The sequence below is a fragment of the Schistocerca cancellata genome, chromosome 3 (genome assembly GCF_023864275.1).
Source record: "Schistocerca cancellata isolate TAMUIC-IGC-003103 chromosome 3, iqSchCanc2.1, whole genome shotgun sequence".
Lineage (NCBI taxonomy): Eukaryota > Metazoa > Arthropoda > Insecta > Orthoptera > Acrididae > Schistocerca > Schistocerca cancellata.
The window spans coordinates 603,893,970-603,916,130 of NC_064628.1; the positions used below are offsets into that span (position 1 = coordinate 603,893,970).

A 22,161-nucleotide genomic window follows, 5' to 3' on the forward strand; every position below is an offset into this window, starting at 1 on the left:
ATCGTAAGTTCGTAGCCGGGGGCCGAGTGAATATCAATTATTTCCACGAGCATTTCAACATTTTCTGCAGGAAGACAGATAACATTTAACCTTTTCCTGAGACTTGGCTGAGCAATGACTTTCCTAGAACACTCAGGAAATGACGTCTAGGGCACGTATTTAAATGAGCGGAAGCGGAAAACCCCTAACGGAAGCAGGCGCCACATCCACTCAGTTCTCTAGCGAAAGGGAAGGAGGCTACACTTGTAGGCATAGGCTTTCTGAATGAAGTTCTCCGTCGTTTTATACCTGCTGGGTGTCTTCGTCGGGCTGCTGACTTCCACATACGCTCAGGAACATTCTGTCCGTTTGCGTCGCTTCCCTCGTAGAGGAAGATGCAGAGATGGTACGGTGCTGGTCAGAAACAAATGCCGGCGGATACTGAGAGGTAGGTAACCACCTAAACCGATTTATCTGGCATCATTATCCCTGGATAAGTGAGTGCTTGGAAGGATTTGGGTCTGCAGGTTTGTTACACAGACTTGCAGTGTCCCAACGACTCGTGAAACAACTCTCCGGCTGTTTACGTTCCTGTTAGTCAACTTCCTGTCACGTCCAAAGGTAATGGACTCGATTCTCCCTCACCGATCGCACCCAGCTGCAATGTGTCAATGAACTTGCAGCTATTAATGTTCATCTTCCATCTCTTTCCGAATAGTGTAGAAGTAAAGTAGTTTTAATGTCGATTTTAACTCGACCTGTACCATTGTTGTTGTTGTGGTCTTCAGTCCTGAGATTGGTTTGATGCAGCTCTCCATGCTACTCTATCCTGTGAAAGCTTCTTCATCTCCCAGTACTTACTGCAACCTACATCCTTCTGAATCTGATTACTATATTCATCTCTTGGTCTCCCTCTACGATTTTTACCCACCACGCTGCCCTCCAATGCTAAATTTGTGATCCCTTGATTCCTCAGAACATGTCCTACCAACCGGTCCCTTCTTCTTGTCAAGTTGTGCCACAAACTCCTCTTCTCCCCAATTCTATTCAATACCTCCTCATTAGTTATGTGATCTACCCATCTAATCTTCAGCATTCTTCTGTAGCACCACATTTCGAAAGCTTCTATTCTCTTCTTGTCCAAACTATTTATCGTCCATGTTTCACTTCCATACATGACTACACTCCATACAAATACTTTGAGAAACGACTTCCTGACTCTTAAATCTATATTCGATGTTAACAAATTTCTCTTCTTCAGAAACGCTTTCCTTGCCATTCCCAGTCTACATTTTATATCCTCTCTATTTAGACCATCATCAGTTATTTGCTCCCCAAATAGCAAATCTCCTTTATTACTTTAAGTGTCTGTGTTTTCTTATATCATGTGATGTGAATTCATTAATGACGGTTCTAGGGGGCTATGTGGGTTCAGTATGAGTGACTGAAAAGTGATTGAAACAGGATTATAGCATATCTCCGATGCTCTTTAACCTGTGGATTGAAGAAGCAGTAAAGGAAACCAAAGAAAATTTGGAAAGGGAAATAAAATGTGGGTAAGACGTTGGAAAGACATTATAAGATGAATATCAGTTCAACTAAAGCAATGGTAATTGAATGTGGTCTAGTCAGATAAAGCGACGCTGACGAATTAAATAGGAAATTATGCAATAAAATCAGTAAATGTGTTTTGCTATTTCGGCATAAAATAAGTGACAATAGCCTAACTAGATAAATAAAAAATCTAGACTGGTATTAACAAGAAAAACGAGTCTGTATAAGAGAAATCTACTAACATCTAATATAAATTTCTGATTGTATTTGGAGTGCAACTTTTTACCGAAGTGAATCGTGGACGATAAATAGTTCAGACAAGAAGAAAATAGAAGCCTTGGAAATTAGGTGCTGGCCGCGGTGGCCGAGCGGTTCTAGGCGCTTAAGTCTGGAACCACGCGGCTGCTACGGTTGCAGGTTCGAATCCTGCCTCGGGCATTGATATGTGTGATGTCCTTAGGTTAGTTAGGTTTAAGTAGTTCTAAGTCTAGGGGACTGATGACCTCAGATGTTAAGTCCCATAGTGCTTAGAACCAGTTGAACCAGTTGAAATTAGGTAATATACTAGAATGCTGAAGATTGTATGGATATATTGGGTAACAAACGAATAGGTACTGAATGGTATTGGGATATAAGAAAATTATGACACAATTTCGCAGAAGAAGTTGATGGGACAAATCTTGCGGTTTCAGCGAATCGTCACTTTGGTAGTACCTGGAAATGAAGGGGTTAAAAATTGTAAAGACTAATGATTTACCAAGTTAAGCAGGTTCAAATGTATTTAGATAGCAGTAGTTGTCTACAGACAAAGAATCTTTCACAGGATAGGGAGCTGCATCAATTCATTCATGAAATTGAAGCCAAAACAAAGTTTTAGCGTATGTGGTATCGAATCCTCTTACATCAGTTGTACTCATTGGTGGCCAAAGGTTTGTGGAATAAATGCTTATTCTCTTGGGTGGTTTCATTGCTGTAGCACTGGTTATGGTTGATTTTACACGGAGTAATTTGTAAATGTTTCAATATAAGGTGACGCTTAAATTATTTGGGATGCTGTTTCAGTGTTTGAAGCGACCATCGTTTTCTAACTATCTAATTCCCTCAGGATCACCTCATTTAGTTCCATTACTTTCCATTACCCGCATTTTCCTATTACTGACGTTCATTTTGTAGTCTCATTTCTAGACACTGTATATGCATATGAGCACTAAAATTTTTCCAGAGATGTTTCGAATGTATGCGAAAGTGTTAAGTTATACTGGCAGATATTTTGAATGATAATTTGATTATCTGTAGGAAAGACATGTTTTTGTTTCATTATTTTTGTAAAAAACATAATAGGTCATCTTTATACACTGTTACATTTTTAGTTACTGTAATACGGCTTATTGTTGACGATTATAAGCGCACACGTAGGAGGGTTTTAAACTCTAACATACGTTGAAGGAAAATCTATTACAGCAGTACAGGAAAACGGACCACAGGCCGAAATTAGATTTGTGAAACAAATAATTACATTCGTTCACCGTGATTCTTATCTCTTCTTTTCGTATATGGAATAAATGTTAGTCCTTGTATTACCGATTAAACTCCTAGCGGAAAAAAATTGTACGTCAGAGGCAGCACTGCTGCTGCCATCTGTTAAATTCGTTGCGACTTGCTAATCTCGTCCGATTCTGATTAGTACACCAGGCTGCCGCTGCTGGCATCGAAGTCTACTTCTGACAGCAACAGTTTACCTCAGTATGGATAAAAGAAATCAGAACTCCAGAGCATACGTCCTTTCACTGGTACATGAAAAGCAGTTTCAACGTAATAATTGCATGGACTCAGTGGTTGTAGATACATAATCAAAAGACACGACCAACTGTGTCAGGTTTTCACAGCAGAGCGTGATATATACCTGGCCTTATCCTTATCGAGAACTAATTACCTTCCTCTTAGATTAAAACGATTATTTAAACTTTGAAAAATGTTCTTCAGCCAACGGGTTGCAGCCCATTTGAGCATACGTCGGTTTTCTGAAGGATCAGTCAATGTAACACACGGATTTTTTTTATTAACAGTACAACAGCAGTTAGTATTTTCAATGCAGCCTACTGACTGAATCATTACGTGAAATGCTGGAAGAGCTGCTATTCTTGTTGATGAAGTCGTTTAACTAAATGCAGTTAAATCTGTGAATTAATTGAATCGTTTCTACGGTCTCAGTGTTGACGAGTGAGATATGACAATATTCATTTCGAAGTTCGGTTACAGCAATATCGGGTATTTAAAATAATTTTTTTTTAATTGGAACTCGAAACAATGTTATTATTCCTCGCGTTAACTTTGTTGTGCCATATGTGAACTACGTGTGGAACTAAAGTAGTTCCTCCAAGGCTGTAATTTTATCACTAGACACATTTTCGCATTTTGACCAGTTTCGGCCTCGTTTGGTACAGATATTACTAATTCTTTCTTAATAGCTCAAAGCCCTACAATCCTAACAGGAAAAACGGATTTTTTGTCCTGTTTACATATTGTCCTGTTTACATATTCCTAACACAGAGCTCGCTTTAGAATGAGAAAAGTAGTAATTTAAAACGGCATATGTGGGAGTCAAGGCGAGAAGGTTCGCATCATATAAGATACACAAGGATAATTCAGCAAAAACAAAAAGAGTTTTCTGTACGAATCGTTTTATTGTTTTACAAAACATTCTTCAAATTTTGTACACCTATGCATGCGTTCCCATCGTTTGCGCATTGATGTACGTAGTTCTAAATCATGTCTCTGAGTAGAAGCTACGCCACGACGGGAAGAAAATCTCTGTTCACTCACATTTAGTTTAAAATAACGGAACAAAAAGAAGTCGTTAGGAAATAAATTAAGTTAATGAGACATTGAAGTGATGCTGATATGTTATGTGGGAGAGGACAGCGTCACTAAGAAGAATGGAGCTGTTCGGTTGCTTTCCTTATATTATCGATTACTTGGGGCATACAAATGAGTTGTGCATCAGTCAGCATAAACTGTTCCTAGATCTCATCACGAAATGGTAAGGGGATTTCCAGTGTAGCCAAACAAACAAATTATTATTTTCTTTGAAGCCCTCGGAGGTTGAGGTACGTTTTAGTGTTCTGAGCCTCAATCGCTAAAACGGAACCCTTATAGGATCTGTATGTTGTCTTTGTCTGACAGTCTGTCCGTCCGACTGTTAAAAACGCTTTCTCTCAGGAACGGGTAGATATATCAATGTGAAATATATGTCAAATACTGAGGGCTAGAGTCCCTCGGGCGTTTTAAAAACTGAAACTGTAAGTCCTTGCAATCAAAAGGTAAGACCATTTATATCACATACATCGTTGACAAAAAACAGTGTGACCATCTGCTTAAGAGCTTGTTTTTCCGTTTTCGGAATGAAATACACCATCGACTCCGATCAGGAATGCCCCAGTTTGTTTGTAGGTTTGTGTACGTGTGTGCCATTAGTTTTCTACGCACAGGTTGTGTAACTTTCGTAAATAACGGGCCTCTGATTTGCGTACGCGGTGACGACGTCCGATAGCTACACAGATGGGTTCCATAGGATTTACATCAGGTGAATTTGGTCGCCGAGACATCAGCGTGAGTCCACTATAATGCTCTTCAAGCCACTGTAACACGTTTCTGGTTACGAGCTATGAACAGTTAAACTGCTAAGAGATGACATCGCTGTCGGGGAAGACATCAAGCATGAAGGGACGCAGTTGTTTCGTAGCTGTCCATGTGACTTTGGTTACTACTGCAAGCGTAGGAGTATGTCTCCCATAGCATAATATTGCTCCCACCAGCCTGCGTCTGTGGCAAGCTGTGCGTTTCGAGCCGCTGTTCGTCTTGATGACGACCTAGTGTAGCAAAAACGTGCTTCAACCGAAGAGCTGACACGTTTAAATTGATCGACGGTCGAGTCCAGATGGTCCCGTGCCCACTGAAATCGTAATTGACAATGTCGTTGGGTAAAAATGTGAACGCGTAGGGGTGCTCTGCTGTGGATCTATATGTTCAACAAGATAAGATGAACGATGTGTACCGAATCACTTGTGGGTGCACCAGCATTGTATTCTTTCAGTAGAGATGCCACAGATCACCATCTATACTACTACACCTAGCAGAGAAGCCTCCGAACCCTATGATCTGAGAAGAGTCGTGGTCGTCCAACCATTTAGCTACTGGTGATAGTTCCTCTGTCCTACTTCTTTCCGTAGATGCTCACGACAGTAGCACATGTACATTCAAGCAGCTCCGCCGTTTTCGAGATACTCGTTCACAGGTTCTGCGTAATTATAATTTACCATTTGTCAGAGTCGTTTATTCAATGGATTTCTCAATTGGCAGCCCATATCTTCGCTCGGGTGATCCCCCGTCCGTGTCTGCTCCACTTACACATTTTTGCTGCTGCGTCACTTCCCCGCAACGCCCCCAGGCAACGAATGTTGCGATGGGCGGTGGTCATAATGTTTTGGCTGATCGTTCTATTTTGATACGCGAAAACTCATCAAAACATACAGTATATATTACTTCCCACTAGCTTTACCATGAAATTTTGCAAGAAGCAAGGTTTCACAGCAGAACGAAAGGAAAAATCCCAAAAATTGAATTTCCAATCATGTAATATTTTTTTTTTTCATTTGCTAGACATCTGAATGTCTCTCCGTATGTCTATTATGACACTTTTTCCTCAAGAACGGTAAACTTATTAAATTTATGTCACATACTAAGGCAGATACTGCCTTGACATTGTAATAAATGCCAACTTCCGGTTAATGCAATCAAAAGATGCAGCCATTTATGTCACATATTTTGACACTCGCAAAATCATACATCCAAACCTACGAGGTACTCCCCGTTGGCTTAGAATAATGAAATTCGGTAACCAGTAAGAATTAAAAATAAAAGTGAAGGAAAAACCAGAAAATTATTAACTTGTAATAATATGTTGCGAAAAAAAGTCATTTACTATCTTCCAGACTGTCTGTCCATCTGTAGAGAAGGAATGGGCGCATCAAGATGAAATTGATGTCACAAAATAAGGTATATAATTCCATGGCGATGCAATAAATGCACGCTTTTAAATCAACGCAGTCAAAAGATATGGTCATTTACGTCACATGCTTTCAGACTGGAAACTCACTCATTGAAATCAACAGAGTACTTCCCGTTGATCCAGAATAAAGAAATTTGGAAAGAAACATGATTTTACGTTGGAAGCAAAGCAAAGAAAAAAGAAAATTTTTAATTGTAAGTTGTTGTTGTTGTTGTTGTTGTGGTCTTCAGTCCTGAGACTGGTTTGATGCAGCTCTCCATGCTACTCTGTCCTGTGCAAGCTTCTTCATCTCCCAGTACCTACTGCAACCTACATCCTTCTGAATCTGCTTAGTGTATTCATCTCTTGGTCTCCCCCTACGATTTTTACCCTCCACGCTGCCCTCCAATACTAAATTGGTGATCCCTTGATGCCTCAGAACATGTCCTACCAACCGATCCCTTCTTCTGGTCAAGTTGTGCCACAAACTTCTCTTCTCCCCAATCCTATTCAATACTTCCTCATTAGTTATGTGATCTACCCATCTAATCTTCAGCATTCTTCTGTAGCACCACATTTCGAAAGCTTCTATTCTCTTCTTGTCCAAACTATTTACCATCCATGTTTCACTTCCATACATGGCTACACTCCATACAAATACTTTCAGAAATGACTTCCTGACACTTAAATCTATACTCGATGTTAACAAATTTCTCTTCTTCAGAAACGCTTTCCTTGCCATTGCCAGTCTACATTTTATATCCTCTCTACTTCGACCATCATCAGTTATTTTGCTCTCCAAATAGCAAAACTCCTTTACTACTTTAAGTGTCTCATTTCCTAATCTAATTCCCTCAGCATCACCCGACTTAATTCGACTACATTCCATTATCCTTGTTTTGCTTTTGTTGATGTTCATCTTATATCCTCCTTTCAAGACACTGTCCATCCCATTCAACTGTTCTTCCAAGTCCTTTGCTGTCTCTCACAGAATTACAATGTCATCGGCGAACCTCAAAGTTTTTATTTCTTCTCCATGGATTTTAATACCTACTCCGAATTTTTCTTTTGTTTCCTTTACTGCTTGCTCAATATACAGATTGAATAACATCGGGGAGAGGCTACAGCCCTGTCTTACTCCCTTCCCAACCATTGCTTCCGTTTCATGTCCCTCGACTCTTATAACTGCCATCTGGTTTCTGTAAAAATTGTAAATAGCCTTTCGCTCCCTGTATTTTACCCCTGCCACCTTTAGAATTTGAAAGAGAGTATTCCAGTCAACATTGTCAAAAGCTTTCTCTAAGTCTACAAATGCTAGAAACGTAGGTTTGCCTTTCCTTAATCTTTCTTCTAAGATAAGTCGTAAGGTCAGTATTGCCTCACGTGTTCCAGTATTTCTACGGAATCCAAACTGATCTTCCCCGAGATCGACTTCTACTAGTTTTTCCATTCGTCTGTAAAGAATTCGTGTTAGCATTTTGCAACTGTGGCTTATTAAACTGATTGTTCGGTAATTTTCACATCTGTCAACACCTGCTTTCTTTGGGATTGTAATTATTATATTCTTCTTGAAGTCTGAGGGTATTTCGCCTGTTTCATACATCTTGCTCACTAGATGGTAGAGTTTTGTCAGGACTGGCTCTCCCAAGGCCGTCAGTAGTTCCAATGGAATGTTGTCTACTCCGGGGGCCTTGTTTCGACTTACGTCTTTCAGTGCTCTGTCAAACTCTTCACGCAGTATCGTATCTCCCATTTCATCTTCATCTACATTTTCTTCCATTTCCATAATATTGTCCTCAAGTACATCACCCTTGTATAGATCCTCTATATACTCCTTCCACCTTTCTGCTTTCCCTTCTTTGGTTAGAACTGGGTTTTCATCTGAGCTCTTGATGTTTATACAAGTGGTTCTCTTATCTCCAAAAGTCTCTTTAATTTTCCTGTAGGCAGTATCTATCTTCCCCCTAGTGAGATAAGCCTCTACATCCTTACATTTGTCCTCTAGCCATCCCTGCTTAGCCATTTTGCACTTCCTGTCGACCTCATTTTTGAGACGTTTGTATTCCTTTTTGCCTGCTTCATTTACTGCATTTTTATATTTTCTCCTTTCATCAATTAAATTCAATATTTCTTCTGTTACCCAAGAATTTCTAGTAGCCCTCGTCTTTTTACCTACTTGGTCCTCTGCTGCCTTCACTACTTCATCCCTCAACGCTACCCATTCTTCTTCTACTGTATTTCTTTCCCACATTCCTGTCAATTGTTCCCTTATGCTCTCCCTGAAACTCTGTACAACCTCTGGTTCTTTCAGTTTATCCAGGTCCCATCTCCTTAAATTCCCACCTTTTTGCAGTTTCTTCAGTTTTAATCTACAGGTCATAACCAATAGATTGTGGTCAGAGTCCACATCTGCCCCTGGAAATGTCTTACAATTTAGAACCTGGTTCCTAAATCTCTGTCTTACCATTATATAATCTATCTGATACCTTTTAGTATCTCCAGGGTTCTTCCATGTATACAACCTTCTATCATGATTCTTAAACCAAGTGTTAGCTATGATTAAGTTGTGCTCTGTGCAAAATTCTACCAGGCGGCTTCCTCTTTCATTTCTTACCCCCAATCCATATTCACCTACTACGTTTCCTTCTCTCCCTTTTCCTACACTCGAATTCCAGTCACCCATGACTATTAAACTTTCGTCTCCCTTCACTACCTGAATAATTTCTTTTATTTCATCATACATTTCTTCAATTTCTTCGTCATCTGCAGAGCTAGTTGGCATATAAACTTGTACTACTGTAGTAGGTGTGGGCTTCGTATCTATCTTGGCCACAATAATGCGTTCACTATGCTGTTTGTAGTAGCTTACCCGCATTCCTATTTTCCTATTCATTATTAAACCTACTCCTGCATTACCCCTATTTGACTTTGTGTTTATAACCCTGTAGTCACCTGACCAGAAGTCTTGCTCCTCCTGCCACCGAACTTCACTAATTCCTACTATATCTAACTTTAACCTATCCATTTCCATTTTTAAATTTTCTAACCTACCTGCCCGATTAAGGGATCTGACATTCCACGCTCCGATCCGTAGAATGCCAGTTTTCTTTCTCCTGATAACGACGTCCTCTTGAGTAGTCCCCGCCCGGAGATCCGAATGGGGGACTATTTTACCTCCGGAATATTTTACCCAAGAGGACGCCATCATCATTTAATCATACAGTAAAGCTGCATGCCCTCGGGAAAAATTACGGCCGTAGTTTCCCCTTGCTTTCAGCCGTTCGCAGTACCAGCACAGCAAGGCCGTTTTGGTTATTGTTACAAGGCCAGATCAGTCAATCAACCAGACTGTTGCCCTTGCAACTACTGAAAAGGCTGCTGCCCCTCTTCAGGAACCACACGTTTGTCTGGCCTCTCAGCAGATACCCCTCCGTTGTGGTTGTACCTACGGTACGGCTATCTGTATCGCTGAGGCACGCAAGCCTCCCCACCAACGGCAAGGTCCATGGTTCATGGGGGTATTCATTGTAAGTATATCAGACGAAAAAAATTTGCTTTTCACGTTTGTTTTCTTACTTTCAACTCAAAATTAAAACATTCCTGGGGGCAATATCTTGCAATTATCAATATCGATAAGATACAAAAAGTGTCATTCACAGCTCTTCTCATGGATGAACTGTCTATATACGTAAAGATTTTGGTTTCACTTCATCTTGGAACACTTACTGCTTAGTTCCCGTTTCGTAAGCACAGGTACTTGAGTTATGATTAAGTAATTGCTACAATTCTTAACACATTTATCCCACTGTGATACACGAAGGTCAACGTTTTCATGCAAAAATGTTTACGGTTGTCTGCGGAACAATGATTATGTCTAGATGTGCACCTCTTCGTCCGAAGCAAGTCGACGGTCATGAATGTACTTCTTCAGAGCTCGCATGGGGAGAGATCGAGATTGTAGGCGAGCACAGATGTTTCCAATGTAGTTTCGACTAAGTTGAAGAAATTTCTCTGGGAATCCCTTATATTGTTTCGATTACGATGTAGAAATTTCGCTGGAAAGCTATTACATGTCATTCATACAGTCCCGATCCGTCCCCATAACAGTTTCTGTGAAATTATCGTGCAGATAATATACGGTACATGTAAATAACTAAATAACTGTCCATCTGGTATGCAGCATTCTTCTATAGCTCCGCATTTCAAAAAATTCTATTCTTTCCTTGTTTAAACTGCTTGTCGTCCACGTTTTGCAACGCTTCCGTCATACACCTTCAGAAAGGACATCTTAACATTTGGACTGATGTCAGTTGTTAGCAAACTAGTATTTTTCCGAAATGCGTTTTTTGCTATTACCATTCTGCGTTTTATATCCCCTCTACATCGACCATTACTAGTTATTTTGCTGACCGAATGCCAAAAGTCATCTATTACGTTTAGTTCATCTCCCAATCTAATTTTCTCAGCATCCCCCGATTTAAGTCGACTACATTCCATTATGCTTGTTTCATTTTTGCAGCTGTTCATCTTATAATATGTTTTCATCACTCCATCCGGTTGAGCTGTCCTTCCAAGTCCTTTGCCGTCTCTGACAAAATTAGAGCGTCATCAGCAAATCTGTAACTTTTTATTTCCTTTACTGAACTTTAAATCCCTTTTCATATATCTTCTTGGTTTAGTTTTCTGATTGCTCACTGTACGGATTGAAAAACATCAGGGAATCGAATATTCTTATGAATGGAGTTGAAGTGATAGAAAAACCCCAGTAGTGTCACCATGAGACCACAATATGAAAGTATCGTACTCATACAGCAAAAGTTCAGTTGGTTTAATGATCACGTTTTAGTACTCTGTCCTCAAAATCATCCCTAAAAATAATTACCACCAACGAAGAAAGAGGGCTGCCCACGGCGACCCCATGAACCTCCTCAGAAACCTCATGGTCAAATACGAATTAGGTTGAAGAAAGAGACTGCCAAAATCGAGTGGGTGGTGTCCAACTGAAATTTGTTTTGATACCATTTCAAAGCTTATAAAATGGTATCACCCGCTTAGACCAAGACAGGAATAACGCCAGTAATTAGCTGTTTCCATTCGATTGGTTGTCACAAATCACCTAAAAGATTGTACACGGTATTGAAAAAGAAAATGAAAATAAACAAGGAAAAAATAGTAAATAAAATCCTTCATTCAAACATAAATATACGTAGTCTTAGAAAAGTATATAAAGTTCTCATGGCTTCAGTGCTTGTAATAAGGAAGTATGTCAATCAATCAAGAATAATCTTCGTAATTTCAGTATATGAGGCCACTAAGTTCAGATAATAGCGAACTGTTCATCAGAAACTTCTGTTCGAAATTTAATTTTTGTTCACGTCGAAAATAATCTGACAGAATTAACTATCTGATAAAAATCCATTCAATATAACAAGAAATTGTAGAGATCCATTTTTAATAATACGTATTCTGATGCTTCAACAATGATCTGAGATTATACAAGGCAGAACGCCAAGTTTCTGCCGTTACACAATATGCGAAGTGGAGGCGATACTTACAATTTTTCTCATTAAAGGGAAAATGAAACGTTGATTTTAACAATGGAGAGAATGGTTTATTAGTACCACACACATAGACTAGCGGTAGAGCTAGTATAATCTCTCAGAAATTCCCAAAGTAAATGCGATGGTTATCGTTTTACATATGCCCAGCCGAAAGAATAGAGCGCCAGTTTTCAACAATCAATTTGACACTCCTTCCTTTTGACAAAAGACAGAACTACCATTCGTCGCTGGATTCATGTTTTTGTTGTACTGCGAGTCACTAATTTCATTGCTTCCACAGGAGAAGAAGACGAAATATCATTTTGGCTGGGAGCGTTTAGTTTCCTTACGCTTCTTCAAAAATACGTGTGAAGTATTTTGTTATGTGCTTATAGGAAATGACATTCAATTCTATCCATAACGTTGGATTTTTACACAAATTAAGCGTTTATGTTTAATGACCTCTGTCTTTACTGGTAAAGACAGCGCAGCCGTAACAAGATTGCAAGCATAACGTAGTAGAACACATTGCTTATAGAGAAAACATATAATAAGTTAAATATTGATATTAACATTCTGTCGTCTGAAAGTCTTCGTCACTCATCGAGTAATAGATGTTATATTTTTACGCGACGTATAATGACCCTTATCATTCAGCTCGTAATATTTATATGTGAAACGAAATATTACTTTCACGTGTCTTTCGATGTGACCAAACCATTCATAAGAAATAAAGAAGCCTTTACTTAAATTACTGCTCCTAACATAAAGATAAACGGAACAGTATGGCCGAAGTCATCTCAAAATGGATGATGCCACTGGGGGGTCAACAAACGTTACTCACGTATTTCCCGATTAGCTGCAGAGTTCGATACATCAACGACCCTGATCGTACAATTACGTGACATCTGCCTTGCGTGGCGCGAGTATGAGAGATACGTAAGAAATTATGTACTATCAACAACAATAAGCTACGGTTCTCCTTAAAATTTTAAAATCTTGAAGAACTATGAAAGAAATAGGAATAAATCCTACCACTGCACAAACTCCTATTGTGTTTACACAAATTTAAAATACGAATCACAGTGTACCTGTATGTATAGATCTATAAACGCTTATGCTGATTTTTGAATAAAGGTAACAGGCAAAGACGAAAATGTTGTCATCCAAAACATGTTACTTGACTGAACCCAGTGTAATACTTGATCTATATATTAGAAACAGTAATAGTTTACGAAGTATGCTGCAAACGGACAATTCAATCCCTCTTCACATGTGAGAATAATACATAAAAGTAATGTCAGATTTTAATCAGTTTTAAAACATGACGAAAACATTCAGATGAAATAGAATTAAATGTCGAACCACCGAAATACATTGTAATAATGCGACTGTAATGTTTATATGAGAATAAATCACATCGGCAAGACCCCGTATTGAAGATATTACCATCAGACGTCACTAGATCACACAACGAAGTAAACCTCAAGAATTGGACGTAATCATGATTGCAGTCTTTTATATATTTATTAGTTGCCGTTGTTAGCATTACCCTCAGCCTAGAAACATTTCAGTCCGTGTTTCACATTCACCTTTATTATCAAAATACATTAAAAACGCTTAGACAGATCTTTGTGACAGTATCAACGTAAGTCACTACATCACAGGATGATCAAAGGATCTAATACAAGCCAAGATTTCCTGAACTGTGACGTAAACTGTTCGAACAGTTCGATTGGTGTTCACACACAGCCCTTGCTGCCACTAATCGGTTGATAGAGATATTGGTTTCAGAATGATGATGTCATGTACGATCTATATCATGTAAGGTCTAAGGCAAATTGGTGAGCAATTATTCGGTCTGCAAAGAGGGCACGCCTTCTACCATTAATCCGTCTTGCATGAAACGAAAAACCACGTCCGATAATGCTGTGAAAGGTGCTCAATAATTCAACGATACAGCTGCTCGTTGTCCTCAGGTGTAGTAGTGTGGCTACAGCGGCACGCCAAGATATACGCTGGCTCGCTACAAAAGCGCAGGCGTTAAAGGGTGGAGCTATAATGTCATCACAGAGAAATCATAGAGCGAGGCGACAACCAGTCCCCACTGCCGGAGAGAAGGCGCCCACGGTCTTCGCACGCGCGACGCGGGAAAAGCACGGCCGCATCCGGCGGTCCAGCCGGCGCTTCACTAGCGAGCCAGAGTATACAGGGTAGTCCATTGATCGTGACCGGGCCAAAGATCTCACGAAATAAGCGTCAAACGAAAAAACTACAAAGAACGAAACTTGTCTAGCTTGAACGGGAAGACCAGATGGCGCTATAGTTGGCCCGCTAGATGGCGCTGCCATAGGTCAAACGGATATCAACTGCTTTTTTTAAAAATAGGAACCCCCATTTTTATTACATATTCATGTATTACGTAAAGAAATATGAATGTTTTAGTTGGACCACATTTATCGCTTTGTGATAGATTGTTCCAATGTGATACAAGTACCTTTGTGAACTTATCATTTCTGAGAACGCATGCTGTTACAGCGTGACTAACTGTAAATACCACATTAACGCAATAAATGCTCAGAATGATGTCCGTCGACCTCAATGCATTTGGCAATACGTCTAACGACATTCCTCTCAACAGCGAATAGTTCGCCTTCCGTAATGTTCGCACATGCCTTGACAATGCGCTGACGCCTGTTGTCAGGCGTTGTCGGTAGATCACGATAGCAAATATCCATCAACTTTCCTCACAGAAAGAAATCTGAGGACGTCAGATCCGGTGAACGTGCGGGCCAATCCACATGTCATGAAATATGCTATTCAATACCGCTTCAACCGCACGCGAGCTATGTGCCGGACATCCATCATGTTGGAAGTACAACGCCATTCTGTCAAGCAGTGAAACATCTTGTAGTAACATCGGTAGAACATTACTTAGGAAATCAGCATACATTGCACCATCCAGATTGCCATCGATAAAACTGGGGCCAATTACCCTTCCTCCCATAATGCCGCACCATACATTAACCCGCCAAGGGCGCTAATGTTCCACTTGTCGCAGCCATCGCGCATTTTCCATTGCCCAGTAGTGCATAATATGCCGGTTTACGTTACCGCTGTTGGTGAATAACGTTTCATCGTTAAATAGAACGCGTGCTAAAAATCTGTCATCGTCCCGTAATTTCTCTTGTTCCCAGTGGAAGAACTGTATACGACTTTCAAAGTCGTCGCCATGCAATTCCTGGTGCATAGAAATATGGTACGGGTGTAATCGATGTTGATGTAGCATTCTCAACACCGACGTTCTTGAGATTCTCGATTCTCGCACAATTTGTTTGCTACCGATGTGCGGATTAGCCGCGACAGCAGCTAAAACACCTAAGTGGGCATCATCATTTGTTGCAGGCCACGGTTGACGTTTCACATGTGGCTGAACACTTCGTGTTTCCTTAAATAACGTATTTATCCGGCGAACTGTCTGGACACTTCGATGATGTCCATGATACCGAGCAACATACATAGCACACGCCCGTTGGGCATTTTGGTCACAATAGCCATACATCAACACCATATCGACGTTTTCCGAAATTGGTAAACGGTCTATTTCAACATGGGTAATGTATCACCAAGCAAATACCGTCCGCACTGGCGGAATGTTACATGATACCACGTCCTTATACGTTTGTTACTATTACAGCGCCATCTATAACAAAACGAAAAAAGTGGTCCAACTAAAACATTCATATTTCTTTACGAACTACACGAATATGTAATAAAAATGGGGTTTCCTATTTCAAAAACCCAGTTGATATCCGTTTGACCTATGGCAGCGCCATCTAGCGGGCCAACCATAGCGCCATCTGGTTTCCCCCTTCAAGCTAGACGAGTTTCGTTCTTTGTAGTTTTTTCATTTGATGCTTATTTCGTGAGATATTTCCCCGGCCACTATAAGTGGACCACCCTGTATACTGGCGAGTCACTGCAGCAACACGTCAGTAAGCACCTGAGGACAGCGAGCAGCTGTCTCGTTGAATTATTGTGCACCTGAAGATGGCGCTCAGCAGTCTCATTGAAATACAGTGCTAGTTCCACAGTATTACCCGGCGTGACGCCCGTGAACCAATGAAGCACAGTTGCTATATTTAAGTAGCGAACATATAACTATTTCATTACGTAATACACTTGTAAAAATGTGTAAAACATGCATTTAGCAGACTGTTGCGGATAGTGTGTCCCAAATAAGATTGTGACACAGCACACTTGCAACAGAACCATGTTTATTACAGTGTTACGGCTTTCAAATAAATTACTGTATTAAGAACTGATTTTTACCTTTCTACAATAGTTTTAACCACAATCACGGGACATTCCACTCGCTTACAACACTCAGTTTAAGACTGACACAAACTGTGAATTAAAATACACTATTGGCCATTAAAACTGCAACACCACGAAGATGACGCGCTACAGACGCGAAATTTCACCGACAGGAAGAACATGCTGTGAAATTCAAATGATTAGCTTTTCAGAGCATTCACACAAGGTTGGCACTGATGGCACCGAGGAGACATGAGGAAAGTTTCCAACCAATTCCTCATACACAAACAGCAGTTGACCGCCGTTACCTGGTGAAACGTTGTTGTGATGCCTCGTGTAAGGAGGAGAAATGCGTACCATCACGTTTCCGACTTTGATAAAGGTCGGATTGAAGCCTGTCGCGATTGCGGTTTATCGTATCCCGACATTGCTGTTCGCGTTGGTCGAGATCCAATAACTGTTAGCACAATATGGAATCGGTGGGTTCAGGAGGGTAATATGGAACGCCGTGTTGGATCCCAACGGCCTCTTTTCACTAGCAGTCGAGATGGCAGGCATCTTATCCGCATGTCTGTAACGGATCGTGCAGCCACGTCTCGACCCCTGAGTCAACAGATGGGGACGTTTGCAAGACAATAACCATCTGCACGAACAGTTCGACGACGTTTGCAGCAGCATCGACTATCAGCTCGGAGACCATGGCTGCGGTTACCTTTGACGCTGCATCACAGACAGGAGCGCGTACGATGGTGTACTCAACCACGAACCAACGCACATTCGAAGCGTGTATTCGTCATCGCTATACTGGCGTATCACCCTGCGTGATGGTATGGGTTGCCATTGGTTACACGTCTCGGACACCTCTTGTTCGCACTGACGGCACTTTGAGCAGTGGACGTTACAATTCAGGTGTGTTACGACCCGTGGCTCTACCCTTCATTCGATCCCTGCGAAACCCTACATTTCAGCAGGATAATGCACGACCGCATGTTGCGGGTCCTGTACGGGTCTTTCTGGATACAGAAAATGTTCGACTACTGCCCTGGCCAGCACATTCTTCAGATCTCTCACCAATTGAAAACGTCTGGTCAATGGTGGCCGAGCAACTGGCTTGTCACAATACGCCAGTCACTACTGATGATGAACTGTGGTATCGTGTTTAAGCTGCATGGGCAGCTGTACCTGTACACGCCATCCAAGCTCTGTTTGACTCAATGTCGAGGCCTATCAAGGCCGTTAATACGGCCAGAGGCGGTTGTTCTGGGTACTGATTTCTCAGGATCTATGCACCCTAATTGCGTGAAAATGTAATCACATGTCAGTTCTAGTATAATATATATGTGTCCAATGAACACCCGTTTTTCATCCGCATTTCGTCTTGGTGTAGCAATTTTAATGGCCAGTAGTGTAATAAAATTTCAACTTTGGTCATATCCTAGGATAAATTTACGAAAGAAACTAGCAGACATTCCATAACTGAATATTCAGGAAGTTGTGGACAAAATAAAACTGTTGCGTAACATGTTTATAAATATGAAACGGAATGGTTACTTAAGTTAATGAAGAGCACAACTCTGACATCTGGAGACGCTGGAAATGACAAACGATACGTTTACGCAGTTTTGTGCTCTATTTATCGAAACGTGAGATAAGCGTAGTAACTCTGTCAAAGGGATGCAGAAACAGCTCTTTCAGTGTTCGCATCTGTTCGTGTAGTGAGTGGGTATTACTTGAGTATACAACAGACGCTTCAACTTGACTCAGAAGTAACAAATCACTGAGCAACTTAGTGCTTATGCTGCATGTTTGATGAAAGCTGTTGCTCCATTCTGCTACAAAACACACATATCGTTTAAATTATCTTATCACGTAATTCTAAACAAAGTTTTGTGAGCCAGCTCTATTTTATGATGTATAGGCTTACGAATAACACTATACTAATTTTAATTTCTACAGTCTGTTGATAGTAGTGATAACTGATTCCTGTTTCATTCTCTTTTTACAGTTTGATGGCCATGGAGACAACGGGTGAACGAGCGAAAACTGCGTGATGAATGTTTCAGTACTGCACTACTGTTTATGTACGAACGTCTAAAACAACAAGATGTTCAACAAAGAATCAATGTCATAAGGAGACAGTTTCTCATACAATGCGACTTCGTATTATAGTATTGTAATTTAATGAAGCACAATTACATTTAGTCTAAGATGGATTATCATGTTTTTCAACTTCTGGACTATGTTTCCTTGCCCTCTGAGTTTTTCAAACGATATGTTCGATTATTATTCTTGGGAATACAGATTATCAACAAACTTTGTTTTATGAAACGTTGTAGCATAGCACTCGAATTCAGAGTCTCCACTGCACTGCTCTCTACAGCGAGTTATAACCTTTGGAACCAGCCACGGATCATCTAGTAAGATGAAGTGTTATATACGTTACTTTTTGAGATGATGCCAGTCAGGAAAATACGGATGGATTTCCAGAATGCTGGATTAATTGCAGGACAGCAATATGTTGCAGAAACAACCAAAGTTGCAAGATTCACAAAAGTGAATCATTTAACTAATGAGTAGTTCCAGGTTACCTGAACCCATTTTCAAATCATCCTGCGAGATAAAAGGTCAGAATTACAATATGTCCCGTAAACTGTTGCAAAAATTATTGAGTACATGTAAGCAGATACAAAACATATCTTAGCAGAATATATGTATAGACAAACAATACAGTGTTTTTCGAAACTGTATAGGCTATGAACCAGTCAAGAATCATAGGTATATGTATAAAAAAGTTTAACAATGAACAATGGCGTAACAAACATGTAAATAATAGTCCACTCCCTCCACTGCCAGAAGGTAACATCAGGTAGAGGGCATCGTAATAGGATCTAGGAAGTGTCTTTTTACAATATAGAACCATCAAGGATAAAAAAATTAGTAGAATAAAAGTACAACTCAGTATCCGCACTTGAGCCCTTTAAACTTTTTTCAAGAACAGCGCTGCATTTAAAACCAACTAACAGTGATACTTAAATGCATGGTACAGCCTTATTCGACTTTCTCAAAATTCCTCTACCGTTCCACTAATCTGACAGCGCGCCGGAATATGCACACTTCGATCTGTGGCGTCCAAGATTTTGACTCGTGGGCTCCGCCCTGGTCCAAGTGACAAGGCGCTCAGGTTCGTTGCACATGTCCCCTACCGCCACGCCACGTTGTCTGAGCATTTAAATGGCGGTGTAGTCGCGCTACCTACGACCTGGTTTTATATATCACATGTCTTCATGTGGTGTCACCGCCAGACACCACACTTGCTAGGTGGTAGCTTTTAAATCGGCCGCGGTCCGCTAGTATACGACGGACCCGCTTGTCGCCACTGTCAGTAATTGTGTGTGTTGGGGTTTATGGGCGCTCAACATCGAGGTCATCAGCGCCATTGTCAGTAATTGCAGACCGAGCGCCACCACACGGCAGGTCTAGAGAGACGTACTAGCACTCGTCCCAGTTGTACAGCCGACGTTGCTAGCCATGGTTCACTGACAACTACGCTTTCATTTGCCGAGACGATAGTTAGCATAGCCTTCAGCTACTTTTGCTACGACCTAGCAAGGCGCCATTACCAATTGATATTGTGATTATAAAGCCTGTACCGTAACGAGAGATGTTCTACAAATGTGGATTAAAGTTAAGTATTCCAGAAGCTACGTACTTTTCTTTATAGCATTCATTACATATCCTGTTTCAGACCTCACGCCAGCCTGCGTGAGCTTAGCGTGCATTTCGGTCTCCTCAAACAAAACAGTGTTGGCACTTCTGCCGACACTTCACTTCACAGCACAGATCACAACAAAGCAAACTTTCAGTATTATTTAACTTTTTTTGCGCACTTAAGACATGACTTTTATCTGGTACAAACTGCCGGCATGAAGGCAGACGCAGGAAATTTGACAGGCTTTTCTCATTCACGTTGCCACATAATTGCAACTTATTTAGAAAATAAGGTCTTTCACACAAATATATCGATCGAAATAATGTAGCACTTTTCCAACCTCATTATGGAGACGTAGGAACTATACCCAAGGAAAACAATATAGATGTCCTGAACAACTTTAACGCAAAAGAATTTGTCATGACAAAGAGAATTCCCTTGCAGGTCAGTCAGTTAACATCTACACATGCACAGGGGCGCTTTCAGCTGAAGAGGCAAACGATCTCGAATACAGCTCGAAAACAGATGTAGGACTGACAACGTCTTCAAAACGTTTAGCAAACTATCTTTGTAATTCTTTTAAGGCTACAGTGAATTCTTAAAAGTAACTCCCTTCCATAAATACAATTTCTTTTTAAGTGTAACTCTATCAAATCAGAAAGTAGTTGGTCTTCATCTTCCAGTGTCTTACTTTGGTCTGTCTAGAATTAATTCCGCTTAAAATCTGAGGTCTACAATCCACTCAGCATTTTCTGATTTTCGTTCCTGCATTCCTTTTTCCTTTGTAAATTCATAACCAGCGAGATTTAAATCGAGAAATCGTTACAAGCTTCCCCCTTCACTTCAGCAACGTACTTCGCAGTAATATATGAAGTCTGTGTACTTTTCATTCAGTTCCGCCGAAAACAGTTGCAACTGACAGTAGAACGATGCGTGCAACATAGAAATTTTACTATTCATACCATCAATATCTTCACTGCTGCATGCCTGCAAATTTAGCACTAAGTTCTTCTTGATGTATTGAACAATAAATCCTATCTATCAATCGCTGTAATTCTTTGCTCTTTCATTTGCAACTAAATCTTCAAATTCTTCCTACTTGGTGCTGTAACATCGCTCCCTAGCAAATCTTCAGTATTCATTATTTATGCACCAGCATAATATACATTGAGAATTCTCATACCTCTCTTACGTCATTCCCATTTATTTTCAACGCCTTGTGACCATAGATCGCTACATTGCTTATTTAGGGACTGATGACCCTGTGGTTTGATCCCTTTGTACCCCAAACCAACCAACCAACCATCCAACTGTTTCTTATTGTGCAAACATCGACTGGACCTGTATACGTCTTTCACATAGTAAACAAACATCGAAAGGTAAACAGCGCTGACATCACGTTTCTGACAAACTGTAGATAGCTGTACCAACCGAAAGATGCCACGCCGTAATATTAAATTAAATGAACCGAGTACTTCCGTGAAAGAACGGGGAAGAGCAATAGGCGTGGGGCCTTTGCCCGGCCGTTGCCCGCACACTCGACCCGCGTAAAGTTTCGCACGCCGTGGCCTGCTCTGACTTAAATCTGTCTGTGTGAGCTATGATTCTCTTATTTCATTATGAAGATCATTTCTGTCTATGTAGGTGGGTGCCAAGAAAACATTTTCGCATTTGAAGGCGAACATTTGAACTGAAATATCGTGAAAAGACCTTGGTTGAACGAAATATGTCTTTTTTTAATGGTTACCACTTCAATTCGCGTATAACATCCGTGACTCCATCTCCCCTATATGGCGCTAAAACAAGACGAGCTGCTCTTCTCTGGACTTTTTCGATGTCCTCCTTCAGTCCATTTAGCTTCGATATCCAAATTTCAAAGCACTATTCCAGCACTGGAGAGTCAAGTGAAAGAATAGCTAGTCTCTTTAATAGGCTTGTTGATCTTCTAAGTGTTCTATAAATAAGTTTTTGGGCCCTTTCCCACAAACTTATCTACGTGTTCGTTACAGATTAAG

General features: G+C 40.5%; 1 long non-coding RNA gene across 1 annotated transcript; it reads left to right on the top strand.

Annotated features, from left to right (window-relative positions):
• The first annotated feature begins 202 nt into the window (after positions 1-202).
• LOC126175513 (uncharacterized) lies at positions 203-18,653 on the top strand. The gene is made up of 2 exons (XR_007535582.1): positions 203-427; positions 18,443-18,653. It is a non-coding gene; the product is annotated as an uncharacterized LOC126175513 (long non-coding RNA).
• The last annotated feature ends 3,508 nt before the right edge of the window (positions 18,654-22,161 follow it).